This window comes from Pinus tabuliformis, chromosome 6, assembly GCF_031772625.1.
Source record: "Pinus tabuliformis cultivar Carrire ecotype Pingquan chromosome 6, CPIR1, whole genome shotgun sequence".
NCBI classification, from domain to species: Eukaryota; Viridiplantae; Streptophyta; class Pinopsida; order Pinales; family Pinaceae; genus Pinus; species Pinus tabuliformis.
Genome location: NC_142292.1, coordinates 105,016,419 through 105,028,445, shown reverse-complemented (window position 1 = coordinate 105,028,445; position 12,027 = coordinate 105,016,419). Strand labels below are relative to the sequence as shown.

The window sequence follows — 12,027 nt, the reverse complement described above, 5'->3', positions numbered from 1 at the left end:
GGCATAGAAGATGAATCCTTGTCAAATAGAAGAAAACATTAAATATGAACAAACTTAAAGGCAGAGCATATAAATTATGAATTCTACCTTAACACTTCATTTGTTCAAATGGAAACGATCATGAAATGACATGAACACATAACAGGCTACATATGAAACAAAAGAGGACACAAATGTTAAATCTAATACCACAGGAATCTCAGAAGCCAGAGCTGTGTATTTTCATTAAAATCTCTGTCAAAGACTGTACAATGGAAGCTCTCTATTCTCCACCAGCTCTCAGAACTCTCTCCCCCTCTTCACACTAACTTTTACAAATGATTTTTTAATACATTAAATAAACGCTGCTAGGGGAAAAACAAATCGACCCCAAAACAGGGGCGCTGTTTCACCTGCAGTTATAAAAATCGAAAAGAGCGTTTCCTCTATTCTAAAATAAACAGCGTCCCTCTAAAAATCCTCTGATGATCGACAAACTGGAGCGCAGATCCTGTTGAATCATTAACTGAAGTCCTTAGTAGGAGATCGGTTCCTATTTTTCTGTTGTGGTCAATGTCTTCGTGGTGTTTGGTCCTTTACTTTTCACCTTCGCTTTCTGTTTGAAATCTTTAACAATTTCACAATTGTGCATATTATGCCAATTGTATTCGTTGAATGCTCTTATCTGCCTGAAAATACTCATAGAATCTCTCAATCTAATGATTCTTCATAAAACTTGGAAATGTCATGTAGTCGTAGCCTACAAATGAGTCAACTATCCTTTAATAAAGGAAATTCTGCCACCCATAAATGATGGATGCGAAGTGTTGATATAGTCCATCTCCATGGCAATAAGATTTTCAATCATACTCTCCGCAGGAGCCAGACCTTCCTGTAAAAAGATCCCTACAACTTCTTACATAAAGCAGGAAACCGTTGTAGCTCGACTGTTTCACATTGATGAGCTATCTTTACCAACTCATCATAAATAAAACGAGCACATTGAAGGCTTGGATCTAATAAACGAAAAATGTGCCTTCTTACTAGAACTTCGAAAGGAACCTCGAGAATGAACAAAGCATTTTTTGGGCCAGTAGCATTTTGAATAGCCATTCAGATATCTTCATCAGTGATATCATCACAAGGATCAACTTCCTCTAAGCACTTAACAAAAATAGACTGAAATATATAATGAATCCTTACTCCTCCATACAACTCTGCTGTTGCCATCTATTCACTTTTACCATCCACAATTGAATTAAATATTTGGAATCTATGGTCTCGCCATAGGAAGAAAGTTACTTCACAACACTAACCATTTGGCTATTTATTCGAGCTTTCAATTCTGGTAAGATTGCCTTGATATGCTGTACTAAAATCTGATTCAACTTCTTTGCTAACTGGGGAACACCGCATCGATCAGCTAAACTGTGATACACTGGCCGACTGCGGAAAAATTCTTCTTCATAAGCCAGTGCATCTCGAATGCTTTTGTTTGCAATAATATCCTCTTGACTGCGATTTACAATCCCTATATAGCCAAGTCGAAGGGGGACAACATTTCCAAGAAGGAAGTTACGAGCATCAGTTCCCCTGTCCATAATATCGAGCTTTGTTATCACACCGATGGTTCGAGATCCATCTGGGTCAGCCATTCTTGCCATCTGAAGGGCATCTGAATTTGACAAATCAGAGTTTGCAGGAGAAACAGCTAGGATGATGCACGTCTCGTGCTTAATGCATGATAGAATCATTGTTCTGATTCTAGCCTCTATATCTGAAGGTTGATCACCCACTGGAACCCTTGTTATCCCAGGTAAGTCGACCAATGTTATATTGAGGACATTTGGAGAAAATATTTTTAACCTGATTTGCTTGTCAGATACACCCTTGTTTAACCCCACTTCCTTCTCTGTCTCAGCCTGGACTTTGTAGAGAGCAGAAGATCATCTTCTGCAGCACACAGCTCAAAGCTTAAAGTTGCAAAGCTGATTGATGCATATTTGGCAGAGATTGCTCGAGATGCAAATCTATTAATTTCAAGATTCACCATTTTTGCAGAAGCTATACCCGATTTCGCACGCCCAGTTCATGATGATTTGTACAGAGCGATTGATATATACCTTAAGGAACACCCTGAGCTTAGTAAAAGCGAAAGTATATGCCGGCTTCTAGATTGCAAGAAATTATCAATGGAGGCTTGTATGCATGCTGCTCAGAATGAACTCTTGCCTCAAAGACATATTACTCACAGTGTCACTACTAACAAGCACAAAATCACCTCGGATCACATTCCTCTGATCAATAAGACGCAGGGCATTCCCAACGCTAACACAATCATTTGATTCAATAGCTGTGACAATGAAGTTTGTTTGGGATTTCCAGTGAGACCTCTCCAAATAGCTTGTAACTTGCTTTGCCTCTGATTGCTGATGATGTTTTGTTTTCTTCTGTTTGTGCTTTTGCAGAGATAGGAGCTGAGGAAGCTGCTGCCTTTTGAAGAGCTGGAGAATTTGATACATATTCTAAAAAACCACATTTAATGATTTCTTCTTCAGCACAGGGTTTTGAAGAAGAATCAATCTCACACTGACATACAAGACGGAGTCTAACACTTCGGATGCTCAGCTGTTCCAAGATTCACGTCTTCAACTCCCTTTTCCGTTGGCTGCAATGTCGGTTTGCGGGCTACGTCATCATGATCAAAGAGCTCCTCTAAAGGTATCAAGCCTTTAGGAATCACATTATCCTTGAGCTGCAACACTTCCATTTGATTTATTTGCACATTATCTTTACCATCATCATGCTCTACATCCATTGAAGTATCCTTGAACTTACCTTTGTTTTGCAGAAAATCATTAATCTCCTCATCATCTTGGAAAACTTGCCAATGTCTCTGATTGTCCGGGATAGTCGGACGGTGCTTCACATGAATTTCAAATTTATTGCTTGAGTTCATAGGAATCTTCAAATTGCTGGCTTCCTTAGCAAGTGCATCTGCAATGCTATTTTGAATACGAGCCACACACGTCAATGTATAATCTGAAAACACCTTCAGGATATCTAGAACATCATTCTGGTATGCCTGCATCCGAAGATGTTTTTCTTGATATTCGCCTTTAACTTGCTTGATCACCAACTCGGAGTCGCCATATACTGAAATCCTCTTAGCATTCAGCTTTCTTAGAATTTTCAGGCCAGCAATCAAAGCTTCGTATTCATCTTCATTGTTTGAACAATCAAAAGCAAGCTTGTAAGAACATACCCACACATTACTAGGCACTTTGTTTGAAGCAGAAAAAGGACTACGTACCCAAATACCAATCCCAGCACCATCATTGCCCACTGCTCCATCAAAATCCATGGTCCACAAACCATCTTCCTCTTCTGCCAAGTGCTGAAATGCTGTTTGCTGTATTTTTTCTGCTTGCCGTCCATTACCTCCAGCTGATTGCTCAATGGTGTTTTGCTGTTCTTGTCGTTCTTTCTTCAAAACGTCTCTGAAATTCTCTGCTATTTCTGGAATATCATCTGCTACAACTAACTAACTATCAATATCATTGAAACTATCTGAATACAAAACAAAAGACTCTAGATATGTATGTACATAATTAACCGGATGATTAATTGGTTTCTCCTTGCTGGTGATCATGTATTTCATTTTCTGTTCCCGGTACAATTTTCTCATTTGGCCAAACACGGGAATCGTTGCATAGGAGAAATCAAGTTGTATTGTTCCTTGCAATTTTTCTCCCCAAGATCTGGAAAGGAGCATACCAAAGCGGGGAGGAATGTTAGCCACGACAACATCCATCAAGACATTCTTTGCGGGGATCTGATCCAAACTTACAACTAAGTCTTTAATAAGCCCAATACATCTCACCCTGCTAGAATCAAATGAGTAGAGATCATGGTATTTCCTGGTGATGTCCAAACCCAACTTCTCCATGATAGCTTTCGGCATAATATTGTGGGAGGCACCGGAATCAAACATAGCATTATGCAACACAAACTCATGCACTCTCAAACTGATATAAAAGGGAGGTACTTCAGACTCACCACTCAATGCTAGTCCAAAAATCAATTCCGGTTGATCATCCTCCACACTCACCATATTAGACATTGGGTCAAAATTCAGAATTTTGGAGACTTGACCTCTATAGCTGTTGTTTTTCATGAGCTCAATCAAAGGAATGGATACCTTCAACTTAGAAATTTCATTTTCTAAACTAAAAGCAGAAGTCTTTTCCACCTCTTTGGCTGGAACATCTTTCTTTTCAGGTTTATCCTTTGATACAATGGGCTGATTTACCCTTTCATTTGTTGGTGGAGGCTTGCTAGTCATAGGATCAACACTCTCTTTTCCTTTCTTTGGTGCGGCCAGTGTTTCATCTTTGGATGTTGGAACTTCTTTTCTTTTCTGGACTGGATTGATGAGAACATTTCTGTTTCTAAGTGAATACTGACACTGCTGGGCAGACAAAGCATGCATATAACCTCTCTGATACTCATCCGACTCTTCCTCGAGAACTGTATCGTTTGCCAAGATAAAATCTGCATCATGCTGTACTGCTGAACTTGCTGCATTTTCATCATCTTCAGTGATAAATGTGGGCATATCATCAGGAGTAAAGAAGTGATTTTCTTCCCCAACTACATTATCTTCATCATCTGATTCTTGACCAACAAAATTCTGCTGAAGAGGTGTCTTTACTTGCTGCTGTTGTGTTGCCGTTTCTTGTGCTCGCTGCTCACGCTGTTTGATCCTGAATTGTGGCTGCTGCTGGCCACGGAAATTTGGATTTCGAATCTGTGGTTCCGGCTTATCAAGTGCTAACCTTTCAATCATCTTTTCTACCTTGCAGAGAACTTGGTCTGATGTAGAGGCTTCTTCTTTTATTGAGACTTTCTTCTCGACTTTCATTCTGGCTCTCTTATCATTCAAATTTGCCTCAACACTAACGGCAATTTTCTGCATTTCTTCTAAGGTAGTTGGATCTCTCTCCCTTAATTGATAAGCCATGTTCGGATCAAAACCATCCAGGAACTTAAGAAACGCTGATTTTCTAGTTGGTTTTAAATCATCTGGAATTTCATTATACACCGCATTAAATCTAATGCAATAGTCTTGAATGGATTCTCCAGCATTTCGTTTGATCTTAGTGTATTCAGATTTGATTTGCAGCGGATCTTTCTTTACTTCCCAACGTTCCAAAAACTGTCTCTTCAGATCTTCTATTGTAGGAACACTTCTGGCCGGAAAAGCTCTGAACCATTTCCTTACCTCTCCACCAAAGGTTTGCACGAATAACCTCATGGTCACATTCTCTTCATCAATCTCATGGAGATCGAAGAAGTCGATCATTTTGTCGACATGTTGCTGAGCTGTGATATTCTGAGGTGTGCCATCAAACAAAGGAATTTTTCTTTGATAATCTGCGGGCATGTCATTCAAAAATTGAGGCAGAGCGAGAGGTACAAACCGAGCGGCCATCGCTCTTGGCGGATTTGGTCGGGGGGTTGTTGGAGGAGTATGAGGAGGTGTATGCGGAGGAGAAGCAATGTGGGATACAGAAGGAGAATTTACTGCAGACTATTGATATGTGATTATAGGCTGCAGGGGAATAGTGGGAATGAAAGGCGGTTCGGTGGGAACTTTCGAGGTGGAAGCCGTGATAGAAGATCCAATATTTGCAGATGCAACTTCTAGGAAATCAGAAAGATTTGAAAACTGAATTTCTCTCTGAAGGTGGCTCAAGATAAAATTTTCAACTAATTTATTGTTTCTTTCAACTTCAAGAGCTGCAGCAAAGTCAGGATTTGGAACTAGAGAACCAAGAGCACTTTCGGATTTGGTTTTAAACAGTGACAATTCAAACTTCTCATCAAAATCAAGTTCTTCAAGATATTTAAACATGGGAGTCACAGAGCTCTCTTGACGAAGGAGTCTCGGAATCAAATTAGGATTTTCGTAAACAGGAGGAGGATTAGGATCTGGATTAGCTCTGGTATATCTCTTTGAAGCCAACGTGTTATTTTCAAGAAATCAAAGGAACATAAACAAATTTTTCAGCCTATCAAACCCTAAACTTATCATCCAGAAGCTTAGAATTTGTAGATGTACTAGGGTGTTTCAAGTGTCACGATTACAAGCTAGACCGGAGATTGACTGAAGTAGCATTTATCTACTTGCGCTAATGCAAAGCAAAAGCGTTTCGAAGGCTACCTGGCTAATCTTCAGGCTCCGTCTGTAGCTTAGAAAACCAATGACATCAACAAGCAAACCATTTTATTCCCCAGTATGGTCGCCACTATGTTAGCGCTAGAATTTGCCTTAGGCTGAGGGAAGGCGAGACTCAAGGCCACATCAAACCAAGCTCAGCCTCGTAGCTAGCCCTACGAGGACAGGAGAGGGCTCTCTCCGGGTCTATCTCGGCAAAAGGTTTTCAAAGGAGCTGAGATGACTTATAATGGATATTGATTTTAGGCTAGTAAATGGATAGGTAGGTTTGATTTAAAATTTTTTGGGGTTTTGTTGGAGAAAAGGGAAAAAACAAATTTGGGCTCGGGGATGAGACCAGATCTTTGCAGAATTCGAGTTGGGGCAAGGTAGGAAGTAGTTTTGATGCTTTTTGATCATATATATGGATGGATCAGAATGACAAGGAGCTGAAAAGGGCAAGGGGAAACATGGATCCTCTCTAGACTGGTGAAAACATATAAAACTAAACAAATTCAAAGGCAGAGCACTGAAATCAATGAATTCTACCTCACTTACTCATTCATTTAGTTTCAGAAGAAAAAGAAGGGAATGGCATACATTAAAACTTTAAAGAACTTATAAATAACTGAGAGAACACACCATCAAAACTAAAAACCACATGAATCCCAACAGGTGCTGCAAAACCTCTGATCTTTCCTTAGCCAAAATGCAGAAGATATGTAAAATAGTGTGCCAAAACTTTCCCAAAGGTCCAACCCTTGCTACTGACTGAAAATATACATAATATAGACCATGCCAACCTATCCCCTAACCTCTAGGGGTCGAGCTCCTCCTTCTAAGAGCAGTTTGAACTGATTCCAAACATAGAGCTGAAAACTAGGCATCCAAACAACCTGCCTCTAAAAGAAGGGAAACTGATTCATTACATTAAATTTTTGCTATTTTGTGAATGAATCATCTAGAGTAGGTAAATAAGTGCCAAAGTTACATCATATACATCAAATTACATCAAGATAAGTCACATATTACATCAGAAGGTGAAACTGGTGAAAACTGGCCGAATTCCTGAGCTGGAAGATGAAAATTTGACCAAAAATCTCTATGCGCCGCGCGCCTGAGCTCTATGCGTCGCGCGCCTTTCAGCCTGCTTTTGGGGCACTTCCTGACGTCAAAATTAAGCTATGTTAGCTTGCTGGAAAGCCCTGGATGTCTGCTATCCATCCCAAGTGGAATTTCCCAATTTGAAGCTCATTTTCCCCTTCAAAATTTCATTCTCCCACAAGTACTTCCTGCTGGTGCAAAAGGTGGCAGAGAAGTGATTTTCATGGTGTTTTCGACCCTTTTGATCATCCAGAACTTGATAGAATGCATTGGCCATACTAGAGCATGCATAACTTACCATGACAAATCCAAAACTATAAAGTTTTCCTCCTGCAAGTGTCCCAATCATAAGCGCATGCTTCGACGCGCTACGCGTTGGGCTGAAAAATCTGTTTTGCAAGCCAAAAATTTCAAAATGACAAAAATTTCTCCGAATTTGCTCAAATTCGGAGTGAAGACCCTCCATCATGTATCATGCTCAGCCACTGAAGCCTCAGCCAAAATCCGAAGTGGATTAGGCCTCTTTCGCCGTTTTAATGCTCTGCTCAACCTCCTCTTCAAAATCTTTATTTTTGCTTTACCGACATGCATGCGAGCCCAATAGTGATGTTTCATATGATGGAGCATGTCTTTGTCTCTATTGGCCTTCGCCAACAACTCCTCCAGATGTCGATTGATTTTCTCAAACCAAAATTGCCGCTCAAAAGGTGTCAAATCGCCAGGGCTTTTCCGGGCCAACTTTCGGTCTTCACAGATTTGTCGCAGCTCTAAAAGTGTGTGCTGGTCCTCTAGCTGCTTATTGCACTGCTCCAAATATTTGATCACCCCTTCTGCCTTCAGCAACTTCTCATTCAATCTGTCAATCTTAGCCTTCTGCTTTTGGATGATCTCTTTCTGTTTCGAGCCAGGATAGCTCCCATGAACATCACTGAGTGTAACATCAATATCATGGCCTCCTAACAGGCCCTCCTCATGCATCGGAATCTTGTCTCTGTCCTGAACCTGTACCTGTACTGAAGAAGAAGGCGAGACCCCTTCCATGCCATGTGGAGATAGTACTTGTTGTGTAGCTGCAAATAAGGCCCTGTGGCCTCGCTGGTATGTCACATGCACTGGAGCATTGATATGCTCGGTCTCAGGAATGTCAAGCTGATGTGAAGGCTCTCCCTCATCATGAACTACCTCAGGAGGCGGCTGTAGCGTTGTGAAGAAGTCACGGGAGATGAAATCCTCCCAAGTAATGCCCTGCTGTGTGAGCTGCTATACCACAATGATTTTGATCAGTGCGTAATGATATATACTTCTATGCTGCTGTGCTGGGGTCTTCCTCTGTACAAGATATGTCATCCTCTCTATATTGCGATACATGAAGTATGGAATGCTCATCATACGTACCCTCGTGAAATGCATCAACAAACGAATATGGTACGTATAGAGGCGCGAGAATCTTCCCTCACAACTGAAATATCGAATGATAAGCTTCATCAAGGGTGCAAACTCATCCTTTAGAAATCTGAATGGAAATACCCTGCTTAGCTGCCTTATAAACCCAGGTTTGATGTATGGCTCATAGTAGAATTTATCTAGCTGCTGTCTTTTGTTCCATTCCTCTCCTACATTTGGTATTCCGGTGGCCTGAGCAATGGTCTCTGGTGACAGAATGAAATCTACTCCGGCAAGATTTACATGGCCATCATGTAATTGTAGAACAAATAGACGAGCTAGCTCATGATGATGCTGAGTTTGTGAAATGAACTCACAATAGTGGTAACATGACTGATAGCGAAAACAATCCATTGCAAGCAGGCAAGCATGCAATTGAGCCAAAGAAGTAGGTTCCTCCCTGAGATGCTTACCACTTTTGCCACTTTTATGAGACCTCCGTGGTACATTAATTTCTGCTGTGGAATCATTGTCATACTCCTGTTCATAAACTTAATCCATCTCTGACATTGTGCTGAAATTTGACTGTTTGCAAAATGTATGCTGATATAGGTATAGTGAAGGCAAAAATTTCAGTGTATGCTTTACTCCTCAAATGTGTCACATGTGTGTCAAAGTATCATAGGAAAGCCACAATGAGAATAGTTTTGTCAAATGAGTTTGCCTGAAAAAACAGTGTGAAAATGACAATGGCCATAATAATGACAGCAGTGATGTAATGGCAAAGAGAGGGCGTGAGGCTAAGGTAAATAATGAGCATGAACACCACTGAAAATAGATGACACAGGCATATATTAACCCACACAGTCCCTAATATTTGTTTCAAACCCTAAGAAGTGAAATTGGCAATAAACATAGGGTTTTACATTTCACACTTGTTTCTCCACATTCAAAACACCATAATCCTGTGTAAAATTCACTGAGCAATCATAAAGAACCTACTTCCAAGCAGCTGGAGGCGATTTGGCATGAATCTGGATGAAGGAGAATTTTTTTTTGGCTCTGAGTTTGTATGCACCGCGTGCTTACCCAATGCGTAGCGCGCAGTATGTGCGTAGCGCGCATGTAAATTTACACAGGCCAGTGAACCCTAGTGCGTCGCGCGCCTCTTGTGCGTAGCACGCTTATCCAATGCGTAGCGCGCACTTCCCCTCCAACTCCACAGCCTTGAAATGCTTCCACTTTGTCTTCAACACTCTGATTTGGTTTTGCTTTGGGAAACTTGTGAAAATGATTTGTTTTCCATGCTTTATATGGGTTATAAAATATCTCATTAACCCATAACCCACTTTTATAATGTTTGGCTTTTGGAACTTTATTATTTAATGCAATTCGGTCTTTGACTTGTCACTCTTTCTCTGAATCTTTGACTGATGAATGTCTTGACTTTTTGCAGGAATTTTGACATTTGGCTTTGGAAAAAATTAGAGGCTTGCTTTGAAACTTCTTATGGTGAAACAAATACATCCATTACAAAAATAAATTTGACAATTTCCAGTTCAAAACAAAGTTTTGAACTAAAAAATGTTTTCAAATGTTTTTGAGCATAAAAATATGGAATGTGAAACTTTCGAAACCAACCTCATGGCCTACGAGCTTTTATCACATGTATCCAAAGACTTGAAACCCTAGACTCTAGGACTAAAGACTCTTTTTAATGAAAATGATCATTTATGACCATGATGACGTGACCTGAACTTCAGTGATTTTTGAGGAATTTTAATTATCCCTGTAGGTACAAGCATGAGGAAAGATAAGATGACCAGACCCTCTCATCAGTCAATGGCATGCCCCTAGCGAAATGCAACGAAGTGGAATGAGCGAGACACCTAAGAATGATATGCAAAAAATGAACAGATCTCTGATGGAGGGCTGTAATGACCGACTCTAACAGGCATCAGGTTATGAGAAGCACCTGAGTCTAGCATGTAGTTATGTAGCAGAAGGTCATGTACTACCAAGGTAACATAAAAAGGGGTGGTGGAAGGGTTGTGTTCTTTAGCGTGGGGTCCAAATACAACCATAGGTCATTCCTCTTGGAGATTCAAACTATCATGTAGGGGGGCCTTGGTGGATGGACACATAAACTAAGAAACCTGAGCTTTTTAAGTTGGTTGTTTAACAATTCAGATAGTGGGACATATATTTTGACCTTATTAATTTCTTTCTAGAGATTAAAGACGACAATAATCTTCTCAGCTATGACAAACTCAGGGAACTCTTTTTCCTTATCATAGACTGGTTTGGTCGGTTAGGGTGATTTTTTTACTTTATAAGCATCAGATTTATAACAGATTGGATCTAAGGATTCCTTATTTTTGGGTAACACTGAGTCTAAAGGCTTCTTTCCCTTTTCTTCTGTTTTAGGAGAATTTTTGGGAGAGGGGACTTCATTTTGGTCCTACCTCCTAGATCTCTTTCTAGAAGACTTGAGATCATATTTCCTATGCAGTTGCGCTTGCATGAAGTCTGCAAATTACCTACAGTAATCATCAATGTCACCATCATCCAACATGGCATCTAAATCATCCCCTTCTTCCTCATGTATTTCAACTTCGCATTCCTCATCTGAAAAAGAAGAGAACATATTTTCTTGAACCTCACTGGTTTCTTGTATATGTTCTTCTGGATCATCCTCTAGGTATAATGGGGGCTGAATGTGGTCTTGATGCTATTTTATCTCGCTCTGCAGAATTTACAAGGGAGGTCTCTTGTACTGATGATTGAACCCTCAGTTAAAGTGCTTAGTATTTTGTCTGCGAGAATTCTTATTTTCTAGCTCCAACTTCATGAGCTTATTAGACATGTTTCTTATCAATTTATTCATTTCCTCCATCTTCTGCTCTTGTGTATCCTTCCCCTAATTTGAGGAGCTAGCTTCCTCTTTTCCTCGCCTCCTTTCTCCATGATCAATTTTTCACTCTCCCATACCAAACTTTTTCAAAGTATATTTTGGATACTTGGGATGGGAAATGGAAATAACTTTCTCTGATTGAGTGACTTGCAACCCAAGGAAAAATGAGAGTTTTCCCAACATGGACATTTTAAATTCCTTCTGCATTTATTCAGTGAACAATTGACCCATTTATTCCATATCACTCCCAAAAGTGATGTCATCTACATACACAACAATTATTAGTGAATTTTCATTATCATATTTAATATATAAATTGTTGTTTGTTGTTCCTTGTTTAAAACCTTTTTGTTGTAGATATTTTTCTAGTCTTGCATACCAAGCTCTTGGAGCTTGTTTTAACCCATACAATGCTTTCTTTAGTCTA

The 12,027-nt window shown here is 40.0% G+C and overlaps 1 pseudogene; it reads right to left on the bottom strand.

The window, feature by feature from the left end:
• Nucleotides 1–754: 754 nt before the first annotated feature.
• LOC149257481 (dynamin-related protein 3A-like) lies at nt 755–5,344 on the bottom strand (annotated as a pseudogene).
• Between the last annotated feature and the right edge of the window lie 6,683 nt (nt 5,345–12,027).